Below are 16,318 nucleotides of genomic sequence, written 5' to 3' on the forward strand. Positions count from 1 at the left end.
ACTGCATTTCAAACAGCAGACCTCGGCAAAATGTCTATCCGTCCTCTGGTGCGCTGTGGCCGGCGTGCAGCGGTGCGGCTCCTCGGTGTGGCAGCAGCCAGCAGACGGCCGCCTCGCCAGGAGAAGACGGTAAAGAAGAGAGCGAGTGAGAGAGAGTCGGTGTGTTGTGCTAATTCCTGTCTCATTTGTGATCTGATAAACAGTGAATTCATCTAAACTGGGTTGAAAAACGATGCAATCCGGTTGCCATGGTAATGAATTACGTCTGACTATTAACCCCAGCCCCATCTCTGTTTGAGAAAGAACGTTAACCAAAAACAGGAAGTAAAATTGTCTCCAGGGGGGCTTTAAAGGGATATACTTTTACTGCTTAGCAGCAGAGCAAACAATGAATCCATCTTCTTGATCTGTACATTGTCTGAGAGAGATATTACAGCAGACAATGTGGAGCAAATCATATATATGGAGTGATTATAAGACATAACACAGCTCACATCCTGCGCTAAATCATGATTAGTGTCAAATACATTCTCTGAGTTTGAGGCGTACACTCTCTCTCTCTCTCTTTCTCTCGTCACACACACCTCTCAGCTGACCGGCCTCCAGCAGGAGGGGTGACCCTGTGAAAGGGCTCCGTCACACTCCCTGCCCAGCAAATGGACTGAAGCTTGAGGCAGCTAATGGCATAATGAGCCTGGAGTGACATTTTTGGCCACGGGCGCAGGGGAAGGCCCTGGACGGAGGCGATGCACGTAGACACACAAAGGATGATGATGGTGTGTCTGTAGCCTCCATCATTCTGACACTGTCTCCTAGTTACCCAGTGATGTGTGTGAGCCGAGTGTGAGCTGCCTGCTAATGCCATCTCCAGGCATTATATTTTTTATGATACCCTAGTTTTGGCCATGATAGCAGAATGAAACTTTTTATGGAACAACTTCTCTAAAGCATTACCTTTGTATTAAAAGGACTAGTTCAACATTTTGGGAAATGCGTTTTTGTTTTCTTGCAGAGTGTTAGGTGAGAAGGTCGTCACCATTCTCACGTCTGTAGGATAAACCTGAAGTTACAGCCAGTTAGCTGAGCTTAGCATAAAGACTAGAAACAAACAGGAAGGGTGCCGGGGAAAAAATCGATACAGCATAGTATCGCGATATTTTGCGTGGCAATATTTAATCGATACAGGGACATCAAGTTTCAACCTTTTATTATATAAATTATTAACCTCCGGTTGCTATTCTGTCTTTCAGAGGTTGTAGCGGGCTCAGTGTTAAAACTATAGTGGAGATACTGATATCATTTGAAACTATAAAAAACCTAAGGAATTGATTGGTGGCCATGTAATGTCATCTTGTCAGGAAGAACGCTAAATAATGCTCCAAAGCTACACTAAATTTTGGCGAGGAAAAACTGGCATGGCCAATTTCAAAGGGGTCCCTTGACCTCTGACCTCAAGATATGTGAATGAAAACTGAGAAGAACAGAGTGAAAACTGCATCTTATTAGATAAAACAGACGTTGACAAAATGCATAATTTGCGTATTCTGCATCCGTTTGGAGTGTTGGTTTGTGTATGTAGTCAGAAATTAACACTATGCAAGCAACGTGAACGCATGGTTTAAAAGTAAGTATATCTCCAGCCTTATTGGTCATTTATTTCTCGCCTAGAAAGCAAATAAGCATTTATCCTAAAATTGTGGAGTATTCCTTTAAAACAGAAAAATACACAACATAAAATAAAGTAAAAAAAAATTGACATAATAATGAATTAATCATGCACTAACTGATAAAAAGAGATTCAAGTGCGATAGCCAGCCTGACCAATTTCTCCCAAAATCTAGGCAGCGAGAGCCAGACCGCAGTCTTGCAAATCCAACACGTTTTGCTCTGCTCACTATGGTCTGTCAAGGCTCCACATGCATTTTCTTGGGACCAGCTTCACTCTCAACTCTGCTGTACAACAAATGATTGACAAGTGGCTATCGACATGAACCCTTCCTACACCCGATTGGATGAACATACCTCTGGCTCAGCTGTCAAACCTTCAAATTGTCAAACCCAATAAGAGAAGTTTTCTGAATAAACGCGAGGCAAGCAGTACTGCAGATAACACAATCTGTAGAGTCAATTTTCATGTACAACTTTTTGTTTAAAAGCCACTATAACCAACATTTGATATGTTATTGTTATTGTATCAAATGACAATGTGAAAGGGGTCGTTTGTAGCGATGAGACACAGAGAATTGTCACCCGAATCTGCATCTCCCTTCTGCTTTACAGATTTAATTGTTTAGCTGTCCGGCATGCAACTTTACTGTTTTGGTTTCACTCTCACTGCACAGTGTCAGCCACAACAGGCAGCTGTTTTCACAGAAAAGGCACTAAAAACCCACCGTACAGCAGACAGACACTTGCTAGTGAACATAGTGAAGCATTTAGCATTTTAATAGCCAGATAGAAAACAGAAAAACAGAGCTAAAATAAGATTTGCTTTCACCAGGTGGACACAAACATGACTACAACTGCTTGATGTGTCAAGCGTTTGCAAACAAGTTCCTCATATCAACTTAAAGGGTGATCATATGTCATTGTGTGTTATCTACTCTGCTCAGGCCTCTTAAAACCTCACACCAAAACACAGAGTCAGTGAGATTTAGCCTGGCATCACCCAGCTACCTGACATTTGACAGCATGTATTCTCTGAAGTACACACTCTGCAAGGCTGTTGCAATCTCCATCCCTGGCAGTAACTGAGCATGCAACAAAAACAAGAGGCTGGAAGGTTTGACAGCCTTCCCTTCATGTCAAGCTTAATGTATCATCTGTGTTTTAGTTATAGATGAGCGGGGAGAGCGTATTGTTTAGCACAAGGTCTCAGAGCCCCTGCAGCCGCCTGTGAAAACAGAGCTGCCATGATGTGGGCTAAAGGTTCCCCTTTCTTCCCTTCTCACTCCTCTGACCTAGATGTGTATGTGAGCGTGCACTGGTGTGGATATGAACTCTACGAGAGCGAATGTGCGCTGGGTGGTCCCGTCTGATTCATCGTACACGCTGGATGTGAGCCAATACCTTCTGCAACGATTCACCTGGGACGTTGTACATCTTTGCGAGCTTTGGTAGTTCTGTTCTGACTGTCGAGGAGTGACGTGAGAACCGGACCCCACACGGGGAAGAGAGAGAGAGAGAGCAAATTAAACACAAAGAGACAAGAAGGAAGAGCCCAGATGAGCTGTAAAGTCTAGTCGGTCAGGCAGAAGTGGGCCAAGCTGGTGTTGCACTCAGGAGGTGACACACATACAGGCTACTCCAACTGACTGGAGACAAGCCTTGCAGTCTGTCTCTCTCTTCAACACACACACACACCTACAGAGCCAGAGTCCTCTGGGTCCAGAGCTGCATGCTGATGTTGAGAAAAATACAGCTCAAACATCGAGCTGACTAAACAAGAAGAACACGGCTTAATTCGGGCGGGATGAGAGGAGGTGGGGCATGAAGGTGACGCCGTGAAATTACACGTTCCTCACCTGACGAAGCCTGACTTTTGTTTCACCTCCAGTTTAAAGCGGCGAAGTAAACTGCATGTGTACGACACAGCTGCTGCTCGCCATCAGCTAAGCAGAGATGTAGAGTGATTAGGGCTGCAACTAACGAATGAATTTATATTACCAATTTTTTTTGGGGGGATTAATTGTTTTGTATACGAAAATGTTGACATCTTCAACTTCAAATACCAAAATTAAAAGATATTCAATCTACAAAGAAAAGCAGAAAAAAATTCCATTTGAGGAGCTGGAGCCACCTGATGTTTGGGATTTTTGCTTGATAAATGACAATTAACAAAATCAAGGAATTAACCAAATTATTGATTATTAACACTGTTTTTTGCCGCTGATACGATTGCCGATCATTGAGGAGCAAATCAAACCTACCAATCGTTTTTTTGTTGTTTTGATTTGTTATAGTAGCTGGTATACAAGGCTCCAGACTAACTTTAAAAAAAATAATAATAATAATTTCAACCATCCCGAAATCAGTGTAAACAGTCAAAAATGTAATATGTTATCCTTTCATTTTGTTGTTGTCATCTATAGTATAGTGGTTATTTGCATAAATCTTGGCTTTAGTAGTTTTAATTATATATTATAAGCTGCTTAGAGCTAATGCTAGAGCTTAACAGGTGATAATTTCCTCTATTATCTATTTTATATTGCTGTGAAAACATCTCCTTCAAACTGTATTTATTCAAGTTTCTCACCAAAAACTACATTTTAAAAGATTACTTTTGAACACATCATGATAACATTATAATTTACCACCCATTACCAATTCTTACTGAATACAGCTTGAACGTCATAATGTAACTCAAAGAGATAACGTTAGCTCCGTTATTTAGCAAAGCAGGACTGTGCTGTGCACCGCCTACAAAAAGCTAACGTTAACTAGCTCTCCTCCTGCCGTTTATCTGTCTCACGCACTCGTCTCCACACTGCCGACGTGTTTTGTTTTGTTGTGTCACGCCTTATATCGGCCGATAACAATCAGCAGCCGATCAATCGGGGCATCCCTAATTAATTTCCTGTCAATAGTCTAATCAACTAATCATTTAAGCACTAGTAGTAATTGAAATGGTGAGGTCCTGCTGTCATTTAAATCCATGTATAATTTAGTATCATCTCATGTTTGCAGGAAAAGATTTCCGTAAATACAAAAACGCAGGTGGGGTTTGTTTTTCTGCCAGCCGTTACAGCTGAGGAAATAATATTGCGGTCGCTTAGTGTGTGCCGGTCATGGGATCCAGAGGACAATGGCCGCCTCTTAGGCACAGGTTAATGAAGCCTTCCAGAGGGCACCCGTTTTGGGCTTCCGCAGGTTAATTACAGAGCAACATACTGACAGGCAGCCAAGTTGATTTTATGCAAAGCAGACAGGTTAGGAAAGTTGGTGCGAGCACGGTTGTTAGCTTTCCACATTTCCATGGAAGGAGCTGTATCCTGTATCCACACTGCTCATCGAATCACACAAGCTCACAACCAACTCGTCTCACTCTGATAAACAAAAGGTAGATTTTGCTCAGGTGTCACTAACTGCACTCTTTGTTTATGTCCTTATCGTTACAGGAGGCCACCCAGATGACATTTATACATTTTTCATGAACAGAGCCATGCAGGAAAAACATGCTACATGAGAGGATTAACTGCAGATGGACTGGGATGTTGGAGGGGGATGAATCATGTCTGATGCTCACAAGACGGACATTGCGAAAAGTCAAGTCCTTAAACCGAACAAACGCACACAAACTCAAAAATGAACGCCTTAAATATCAGTCAGATTTGCTAAACCTCTCTCTGGTTTAGGAAAACTCAGATTGTATTTCTGCTTTGGTAAGATAAACTCTATCTCCCTCATCTTAAGTCCACCTCACACTCCAGAAGCCTTCAAAGCTGCTGCATTTTGGCCACAGTGGGATGCAAGAGGGGTCACATGATGGCTTAAAGTGATACTTTACTAAAAACATATCTTTCGGGTATCTAACGCTCACTCCCTGCAGACATGAAAGGTGGCTTTGAGAAGTTTGTAGCTTGCTCGAGGCGGTCTCAATGGACTCCTACAGCGGCCCAGTCTCACATCCTGAAAAGTATCAAATCCTCCATGGATACTTGTTGAACCGGTTCTGAAGCATAATCCACCTCTCTACCGTCTCTCCGTATGCTCAACATATTCACACATTTGCTCCAAAATATGGTTCTGCTTTCATTTCAATCTTCATGTACGACCATCTAAAGCTCACAAACAATTAGGTGCATTAGTTTGTATATGTTAGGGTGCCCGCCTCCTGGTCTTCTATTGGTCAGGAGAGCCGTTTAGTCCTGCAACTCACTTACTGACTAGTAGGGCTGGGTACTCAATACCCTTAAGGTATCGACCGAAATAACCCAGTACCAAGTAGTATCGAAACTTCTCCAGTAAAACAATACCTGAATTTGATCCTTTTTGTACCCAGATCTAGAAAAATTACTATTTGTATGGTTTTGCTCGTAGCCAATCACGCAAGCATTCTTTGATTTAATGCAACGTGCGATTGGCCCACTACCGCGGCAGATACAACGCATACAGTCTGTGGTATAGTGAATTCAAGTGTATTTCACGGAGTTGGCAGTTCAGCGTGCCGAGATGCCACCAAAACATTAAAAAGTATGACTATACTACATGCCTGTGGCGTCTGATAAAAAATAAATGCATAAAATGCAGAATGGTTATTTCAGGGGAAACTGGAAATACGAGTATTCCTGTTAAAATCATTTGGATGGGGAGGAGTAGTGGTGATATGTTACACAACTGAATGCTTCCAATAACATGATGGGTATCGAATGAAGTAGAAAAAAAAGGTATCAATTGAAGTACTCTATTGGTATCGTATCACTTTAAGGGTACTTGTATTGGTACTGGTATTGTAATATTTTGAACACCCACCCAGCCCGAATGACTATGCAGTTTATGCACTTCCTTTAAGCAAAATAGAACATGGGGTCTATCTTAGTTTGAAAATAAGAAGCAGGAAATAGTCCAGAGAGGAGCACAAATGTGAAATACATAAGATGATATGTGATTATTATGAAAAAGTGCAGAGTGCATAACAATGTGCTGCACTGATAATTACATAACCCACTGCTATCCAACATGTCAAATGTGTTCATTGTACAAGCTAAGCTTGAGCGAGAGAACCTGGTAAACAAGACTGTGATACCACAACAACAAGGCACCGTGGCCGCATTCCCAGTAAATCGTACAACAAGACGCTCCCCGCTCCGACCAATCCCTGGAGACCAACTCTTGGGTGGTGCAGCCAGGGGATTGGGCTGCCCGGTCTCCAACGGCACCCAGTCCGACTAATGGAGCCGACTGATGATCACATTTCACAACGGGGCCGACGCAGCCAGCAGAGCAGAACAAGGCAGAGCTGGTGGCTCGGGGCCCAGAGGCCCACTATAACGACCGAAAGCACGCTGTGCTGTTTGGCAGCCCGGAGAGCAGGGAGGAACCTTCACTACACATAAACCTCTTTCAGCTAGCTTCAAGTATCTGGTAAAGTAACGGCTTTTTTGGGTACAGAAATGCTCCACAATAACTCTGCTTAAAACCTAACATGACCGACAAGCGACATTTGGCATCAGGGGTGCAAGAAAAGGTGAAAAGCCCCTTTTCCTTTTCACCACGGCGGCACAACTATAGTGTGGAATTCATACTGTAGGAAGTTGGCAGGACTGAAAGTTACAAATGTAGGGAGGGAGACTGAAGGTCTGGTGATTAATGTGGTTTTCCAAGTTATTTTAAAATCCTCTTTTACCCTGCGGTGCGAGGGCAAAAAAATAATCAATGGAAACACATTTTTATAGACTGATGATCTGACGTGAGGAGAATATCCTGAACAACTTAAATGGCTCATAATTACAATTACCTTGGTTTTTTTTTTTTTCAGTGTGCATTCAATATCACTCAATATCGACTACATATTTAACTTTGAGCACGCTGTACTTTTGTCTTTAATGTGATCACATTCAATTTAGACTTCTACCTATATAGTCAGACTGCCATTGTGACTTCTTTGGCACAATAAATCCACACTTACGTAATGTGCATATCTGAAAGGGGTAGCACACAGGAACACACACGCAGAAAATAACAAAATAGCCAACAGATGCTTGGATGGACTCCTACAACAAGTACATGTACAGTACACAAACTAATCATAAAAACTCTCATAATGTTTCCCCCTCTTTGCAATTCTGACCAAAGTAATAAACGGCGCTCCCCGGCTCTACCCGGAGAGGAGACACGGTTTTCCACCAGTCACAACCTTTTACTGCTTTATATGAAACTAAATAAGGATTTTGCTTTTCACTTGTAGCAATTATTTCCCCATAAAGTTAATTTACAAGCTGTAAATGCGGGTGATTTTTTCCTTTCACCGGGTAGCACACAGTACACCTCTCTCTCTCAATCTCTCTCTCGAAGCAGACAAACACTAGTTACCTTGAGAGAGCACACGGAGAGCTCACACTATGGAAAGAAGAAGACAATTTTCTATCAGAGATAAGCAGATAAGTGTCCTCAGCTGGAAGTTGGGAGTCTGGATGGCTTGTTTACCTAAGAAAATGGACTCACACGCTGAACTTCAAATGAACCACATCTAATGCACACACATATCTGCCGCCAGCTCTGAACAGACACTGAGGATTGGAAAATAATGGATGTCAATCATCGCAGCTAAGGAGGACCGGTGCATATTAAGGACTAACAGACTTTGTTGCACAAAAAGACAAATTGATATTCTGTAATGCATATATGTATATAATACACTTGGAGGAAAAAAAATCTCCAGAGAACCCCATTTATTCTTGCATGTGCAACTAGGGCATGAAGGCAACATTTTGTAAACACAAGCCCAATTAAAACTTGTTTTTGCAATTAACTCTTGTTCTCCAGAGATGCCATATAAACATTCATGAATTCACACAAGAATACACAGTAGATTCACGTTTCTAGCAGCAATACTTCAGACTAGATAAACTGCGATGTGACTGTGTACTTTATAAGATGTTAAGGTGTGACCTCGGCAACTGCCATGTGTCTGCGCATAACGAATGAAAAAAGGACAGTATACAACGAGAAGAGAGGTTATAGGATAACACTCATACATTCGTAGATACATAGAAATGACAGAAAGGCTGTAAAAGCCAAGAGAACTGTAGGTTGCATCCACAGATCATGACCCATCAGTTGCTGCAAGCGACACTAGAATGGGAAAATATTTGGCAGACCGCATAGAAGCAAAGTCATGGGAGCTGTCTGATTGGCTGTTGAACCTGTGATTTGGTGTCGCTATCTTAGCTTTTACCCTCTGCATTTTATTTCCCTCTTCCACAAACGTGAAGAGACATTAAGTCAAGCCTCCGCTGGTCCCTTTTAGCGCTGCTTCTCTGAGGTGTCAGTTGAAAGATGACCTGTCAAAACCCAACTAATCAACAGAAGTGTGCACGACCGAGGTCTGATTTTGGCCAAAAGAAATCTGCAGTGTGTGTAAAAAGATAGCCTGAAGGAACAATCAGCAATGAACTCTGAGAACTCTGTAAAACTATTCAGGTTTTAGCATTTCTCAGTCACATCACAAGCAATAACCGTTATGCAGAATCTGACATGAGTGGCTCACTGATTCTTTTCTCCTGCACGGGATTTTAAAGCATGTCTTGTCACGGGTAAATACAATAACACTGTAGATGACAGCAGAGTGGAAGACTTGTCAAATACTCAAAGGAAGATTTGTTATTTTACTCAAAAGGAGGTTGTTACAACAACAGATCACAAATTGTGAGATAATTGGCAGCATCCGACAGTTGCCAAAAATCACAACTGATGCAAAAACCTGTTAGACAGATGCATTTAATTTAATATTTAATGAACAAAAGCGCAGCTAGCAGTTCAGGTGTCTTATGACTCTCAAAAATGTAATATTTAACAAGCCAGGTGTTTTTCTTTCCTCTTATATCAACAGAATTCCACCTGCACACGGAGCATTTTGTTAGTGTTAGGCTGCTTTAACCCTCTGAACCCCACGGCGCGAAAAGTATGTCACCAAAATACACCATTTACCATCGCCAGAAACTGTAAAAAACAGACATTATGATCCGATTTTCAACTTTCATGTGTGACCTGACGCTTCTATCAATAAAAGTAACCAAATTGAAACTTAAAATATTGATATAACCAGGCGGCAACCTCCGATTCTGAAAAGTGAAGCCAATGCGGAAGTGCCTTAAACTTGCATTCTTTCTAATAACCAGCAGGGGGCGACTCCTCTGGTTGCAAAAAGAAGTCAGATTGTATAGAAGTCTATGAGAAAATGAGCCTACTTCTTACTTGATTTTTTACCTCAGTAAACATTGTAAACATGAGTTTATGGTCTCAAACGCTAAGTCTTCAAGTCTTCTTCAATACAGCATGATGTTCATTTAGTACATTATGGTCCCATTTAGAGTCAAATAGACCATAAAGCAGGGGGATGCTTTAGGGCGTGGCTACCTTGTGATTGACAGGTCGATACCACGGCGTTGTCAGGTCTGGGTGTTGTCCGTGTTTTCAGTTTAAGAAAGTTAACTGTAATATTTTGGTCGCCTACCAAGATGCTGACGGCCAAAAACCAAGCTGGCGACGGCCAAAATGACGAACACGACGCTTCAAAACCGTAGTCCACAAACCAATGGGTGACATCACCAAAAAGAAACCATATCCAGATCCTTTGAAAAACATTTAAATTCTACGTTCTTCAGCGTAACTGGGAAGCCACAAATGACTCGGCTGAGACCAACAGTCATGTGAAGAAAACTCAGCAAAACTTCAACTGAACTGCTGCTGAACACAAAGCAGAGAGGAGAGGCCAAGAGAGGTTGTAAAATAGAAAATGTATAGCATGCGGAGCCCCCGTCTTGTTTTTTTCCAATATTGGTAACACTTGTGGGCACTTGGAAAAATGTGGTATATATAGATTCCATTGGCGCAGGACTTGTATATGGCAGTGAAAAACGAGACCAGAGTGAGTAAAATGTGACAGGAGAAACTGCTCGGGGTTCAGAGGGTTAATGATGAGTATGTAACCCGAGAGAAACCAAACTGAGCGCAAGAGAGGCCAGTTTCAACATCAGACATGCTGCATGAGTACATCATGTAGATGTACTGGCAAGGTTATTTAAAATCATGAGAGAAAATATACAGACATGTTCAACATAGCGTGCTGCTATAAGTACTATAGGTGTCCTCTTTTCACACAATCTGTAGAATGATATCAGTTGCCAAAAAAACACCCATCTGCTTCTGTCGATAAGTGTAAGAGTCAAGGTTATCTACATATGTATCTACACAGGTGAGAAAAACACTTGTTTTTCCCCATGACACCAATCTGCTTCTTTCTATATTTCGACTCCTTCTATTAATTTCCTATTCAACAAGACAATGTGGAACCAGTATGGTACAATTTGTAACACAGCAACGATTAAGCTTGGGTACACTCCTGTTTAAAGCAAAACTACGCAACGTTTGAAAGAATCCACACCTTCTTCTTCTTACAAATGAAAAGTTGAATTCATATGCAATATATTACACCCTTGCCTTTATAGTCTCACTTATGACGATACTGTAGAGTTGACTATTGGTGCTTTCACAAAATATTTACACAATGAGATTTTTGATAAATAATCAGCAGTAATGTGGATATAATGACTTAATGGGTAAAGACAAATAACATCTAGAACAGTCTGGTAAGTTCAGAAAATTACATCACTTTACTGTAAAGCAGCCTGTAAAACTAGGAAAAGACAATACTTATGCCATATTACGACATCCAAAAACTAAGACGATATCTAGTCTCATATCACGATATTGATATTGAGTGCCTAGCCCTAATAACCAGTAGCTTATGGTGGCTAATGTTGGCAAACTAGGTGGGTATTCTTGTGTAATTGACATTACCAAGTAGTTTGCTGATGTATGATTCTTCTCTAATTGTGCTACTATGTTTTAGCATTTACTATTATCATGTAATTGACACTTGTAGCCACAGTGGTGGCTGTTTAGCAAAAGTTACATAGGTTCGCTTTAAAAGATAAATTTATCATCCGGCATAAGAGCAGATATGGTCACTGTCACTACAAAACTAAATACAGTATTAGCTGGTGCAACCGATTAGTTGATCAATAATTAAAATAATTTGTGTCAAGCTGATGTTTACACCAAAACAAATGATTGCTATTCTGAGATATCTAAGACTGCTCAGAAGATATGAGCTATTTCTAGGCGTCTGCTGCACAACACGACGTCCAGGAACATCCCAGCAAATAGACCGAGAATGTAAACAAGAAATTATTGCTTAAGAGCCAGTGACAGTTTTGGCCAAGAAGATTATGACGGAGCTCAGTCTCCAACTGTCATCCTTTATGTCGTCTTTTTTTCCCCCTTTAATTGCATACTTTATGTTCGCATCAAAGAATTACATAAAACATGAATTCACATTTGTACGGCCTTTAGTATTTCATAGCAGGAGATCCTCGAATCTACAACATCCAGTCTTAGTGGGAACAGTAGGAGGCGTTCTTCCTACAGCAGGAAGCAATGACCCGTGATGGTGGAACAGCCACTCTCCGTAGGAAGTCGCATATTTCTTTTTCCGCCTTAGCCTTACCTCCTAGTGATTAGGGGAACATCTGCAAACACAGACAGTCCTCTCCGCTTTCCCTTTTCATATTTTACACAAGCAAACTCTGGGAATCATTACCCAACATGAGCTCATCATTAGCACATTCATAATTCAGTGTAATGGATTATGTAATTGCTCCATTAATCAGGGGAGCCACCCCAGCATACTCTCCTATGCATTAGTTTAATTATGGGAAAATGCCTCTGTTAAAATAGATGTTCTGTTTGCAGTTGCAAAACTGCGGCAACTTGTGCGGACTGGAGTTTAAGAAGCAGCTTGGCGATGTATAGCCCCGAGTCCTCGCGGTGCGCTCGCAGTCAGACAGCTCTTCAATAAAAATGTGTCATGGCAGTAGGGCAAAATGAGAAAGTAGGCAAAAGGGCAAATGCCTTTCAGGAAACCCAGTTGTCAAGCTCAGGCATCACTTGAGTCACTTAATTTATTGACATTTGCAGGCAGCATCTGGATGATGAATATTCCAGTTATATATGAAGCTGGAAGCGGCTGAAACAGATTAAGACACGTAGAAATGGAGGTACTTGTCATCTGATTCCAGCAGCTGGCATGACTTGTGAGGACTTAATCCAACAGTGTCATCAGCTATTTGTCAAGGAAAAGAGATAGAGGGCTCGCCACCTCCTCCTCCTCCTCTTCCACCTCCTCCTCCTCCTCCTTACTATTGTTGGAAGCTCTGTATGAGAGTCTGGCTGCAGTCTTTTAGTTTGAGTGACATTTGACTATCATCACCGAGGGATACTCGGTGTATTTTGGTCTTCTCATCCTTGTTAAAAAGGTCAGTGGCGAGCGGAGCCCCCTATGCACTCATAAGTGCGCTGAGTGCTGACAAGAAATAACAGCCTGTTGTTACATACAGTAAGAGAAATCACTCCACATATAGAGAAAATGCAGCACACTTATCGGTTATTTTCCTCGTCTGCTTTCCTCCCCCAGATTGTACTTAAAGCGATTCTTACTTTTGCTCTTGCTCCTGCGCTTGGATGGAGAGTGGGAGAGATGGAAAATTAATATGTATTTCATACCGCTGCAAATATAGTCCAGCATAAACCTCAAATCCAAAAAACACCCGAGTGATTGGTCCTTCAGTCGGTACCTACACAAAACAAACAACTAAATGGTTTGTGGTTACTGTCAAGATGTTGGCAAAGCTTCACAAGGCTTAAAGCCCGCTGCCAATAACGCCGCCCGAGCCAAACAGAAAGACACACACAGAATAAAATATGGCAAGAAATGTTTTTCCATTGTGAGAAATGCCCATGTAATGCTTAAAAAAAACAAAACACAAGAGCTTATGCATTAACCTTGTAGAAGTGACATTTAAATAAGCAGGAGCCATTTTCTCCCCTTTCTCCCGTTCCCTCTGTGCCATTGTAATTTGAAGCTGTCGCAAACAAATCCTCCCAACAGACCTTTTCCAAATGTCAGGTTTCGTCAAGCGGGCTCCAAAAAAAAATCAGGCCCTTGGAAACTTTTGTCAGGAAAACAGAGGAGTTCGAGCGCACATTTATGGGCAGTCACCATTCAGTCCTTGCACAGTTGATGGAGAAGAGAGATGACTGGCTGAGCCGCTGATCCGACACCGTCACTTGACTCCCAATTTTACAAGTACTGCTCAAAATTCATCCATTTTTCTACCCAAGCATTTACTTCTACTTTGGAAAAATACTGAGGGTTTTAGTTCAATTTTTTCCTCAGTGCAGGTAAAGACAGTAATCAGTACCATGACTGGTTCCTGTAAATGGCATAAAATCATCTTTTATATCCTCTTACCAAATACTGCCTGAACATGCAGCGTCCTAAATCAAACCAGTTTTGCCACCGGTGCTACATCTGGCTCCTAAATCTGCCAAATGATGTTCAACAATAGTAGAAACATGTACTGTATGCCACTTGCCATGACAGCTTCCTGAAGATAAATCAATCCCAGCACTATACTGTTCATTTTAGGGCTGCAACTGACGATTATTTTCATTGACGATTAATCTGTTGATTATTTTCTCAATTAATTGATTAGTTGTTTGGACTATAAAATGTCAGAAAATGGTGAAAAATGTTTACCGATTATCAAAATAGTTGATGATTGATTTAAAAGTTGACAACTAATTAATTAATCGTTGCATCTATAGTTCATTTCTACACATTATCTTAACAATTGTTGGAATAATTCCTTCTCACTAAGCAGCAAAAACTAGTAAAGCCAGAAAAATGGATACTGAAAACCCACAGAAATATTAGAGCTGATTAATCGATTAGTTGTCAACTATTAAATTAATAGTCAACTATTTTGATAATCAATTAATCGGTTTGAGTATTTTTGAGAATATTTTTCATTCAATTTTGAGTTTTTTTTAAGTCAAAATCCTCTGATTCCAGCTTCTTAAATGTGAATATTTTCTGGTTTCTTTACTCCTCTATGACAGTAAACTGAATATCTTTGAGTTGTGGACAAAACAAGACATTTGAGGACGTCATCTCGGGCTTTGGGAAACACTGATCGACATTTTAATCAATTAATCGACAATGGAAATAATCGTTAATTGCAGCCCTAATAAAAATAATATATATTTTATATATATATGTATTTTTTTTTCAACAGAAATGAATGCCAGACATTTAAAGCCTGGAGTTTGTTCAGGGTCAAAAACATTTAGAGGAACAAAAAAAACCTCTTGATACATATTTCTTCCTTCAATATAGGCAGAAGCTGCAGAGAATGCTTGGCATAAGTGAGAGACAAGAATTCAGCGACTATGCATTCAATAACCTCTGGCACAAAGAAAGTTAACAAGAAACTGTTAGAGTGCGCAATCTCAAGAGTCATTTTACTGCCCTGAGTGTGAGGGAATGAGATGAGGGAGAGAGCAAGGGGAGCTAATCAACTTTTACTCTTCGCCGGCATTTCATGCACTGTCTGCCACTAGTTCAGCGTGCACAAAGGGCACCGAGCATCAATAAGTCAACACGCTGCTAAAGCAAGGAGTGGATCCAGACTCCTCAGCCATGAAAAGAGAGACACGACTAGTGCAAAAGGAAATTAATTTTGCAGATGAAGTGCTTGAGGGGTACAGAGTGACTTAAGTTTAACAAGGAAAAGTTTAATATGAAAAGAAAATCTGACCCCCACAAGAAGACCTGGTATGGATTGAGCTGCTGTATTTGCATTTCTTAAGACAGTTACCGAGTACAAAAAAAGCTGTCCTCTCGATGCACCTTGTATAAGATGCTGAGCCAATAGAGGAGGTGGGCGGGGAGAGAGAGAGAGGTAGAGAGGTTAGAGGAGAAAGAGAGAAAAAAGCCTCTTTTCTGCCTTTTCATTTTGAAGAATTTTGAATCTTCTAATCTGTGCCATCGCAGCTGCACATCGTGTCACCGTGTCCAGAAGGCCAGGCTGGTTTTGAGCTTCTTCTTTTTTTTACTTTTACTCCCCCCCCCCCCCTCTCTCTCTCTCTTCCTTGTTGCCTTGCATCAGGCACAGGATCTGAGGCTTTAATATGGCTGCCAGTGAGGCAACAGCCATTTAATAACAATGCAATAGTTCCTCACAGCAGTAGGCCAGTGTCGCTCACACACCCCGCCGCGTGCAGATGGTACATTGTCTGTGGTTTCCGAAAACATTCTCCTTTTCTGAGATGTTTTTCCTCTCTCCCCCACCAACACACACTCTGCAATATTTACCTCTCTTCTCGATGGAAACAGTCTTATTTCTGCTATTATTGTCGTAACAGGTCAGCTGAAGTGCCTCCCACCCCAGAAGTGATCTGACTGTGTGTTTGTGTGTGTGTGTGTTGTTGGCGGTAAGCCTCTTGCATGTGCCTCACAGCCTCCCGCAGTGGGGGACATCTGGAGGAGGCGTTACCGTGTACACAGAAAAAAAAAGAAGAAGAGTTCAGGCCTGAAATATCATCCTCCAAGGACGTAACTGGCTTTCATTAACGCACACAAAAGGGGGAAATATGGTGTAGGGAGATTTATTCAAATCAACACGGTTAATGTTGCCATAAGCCAGTCACCTTGCCAAGTTGCCCCTAAAACTCATTCTCCCTATCAGTGGCCCTT

Source organism: Sebastes umbrosus, chromosome 20 (genome assembly GCF_015220745.1).
Source record: "Sebastes umbrosus isolate fSebUmb1 chromosome 20, fSebUmb1.pri, whole genome shotgun sequence".
Classification (NCBI taxonomy): Eukaryota; Metazoa; Chordata; class Actinopteri; order Perciformes; family Sebastidae; genus Sebastes; species Sebastes umbrosus.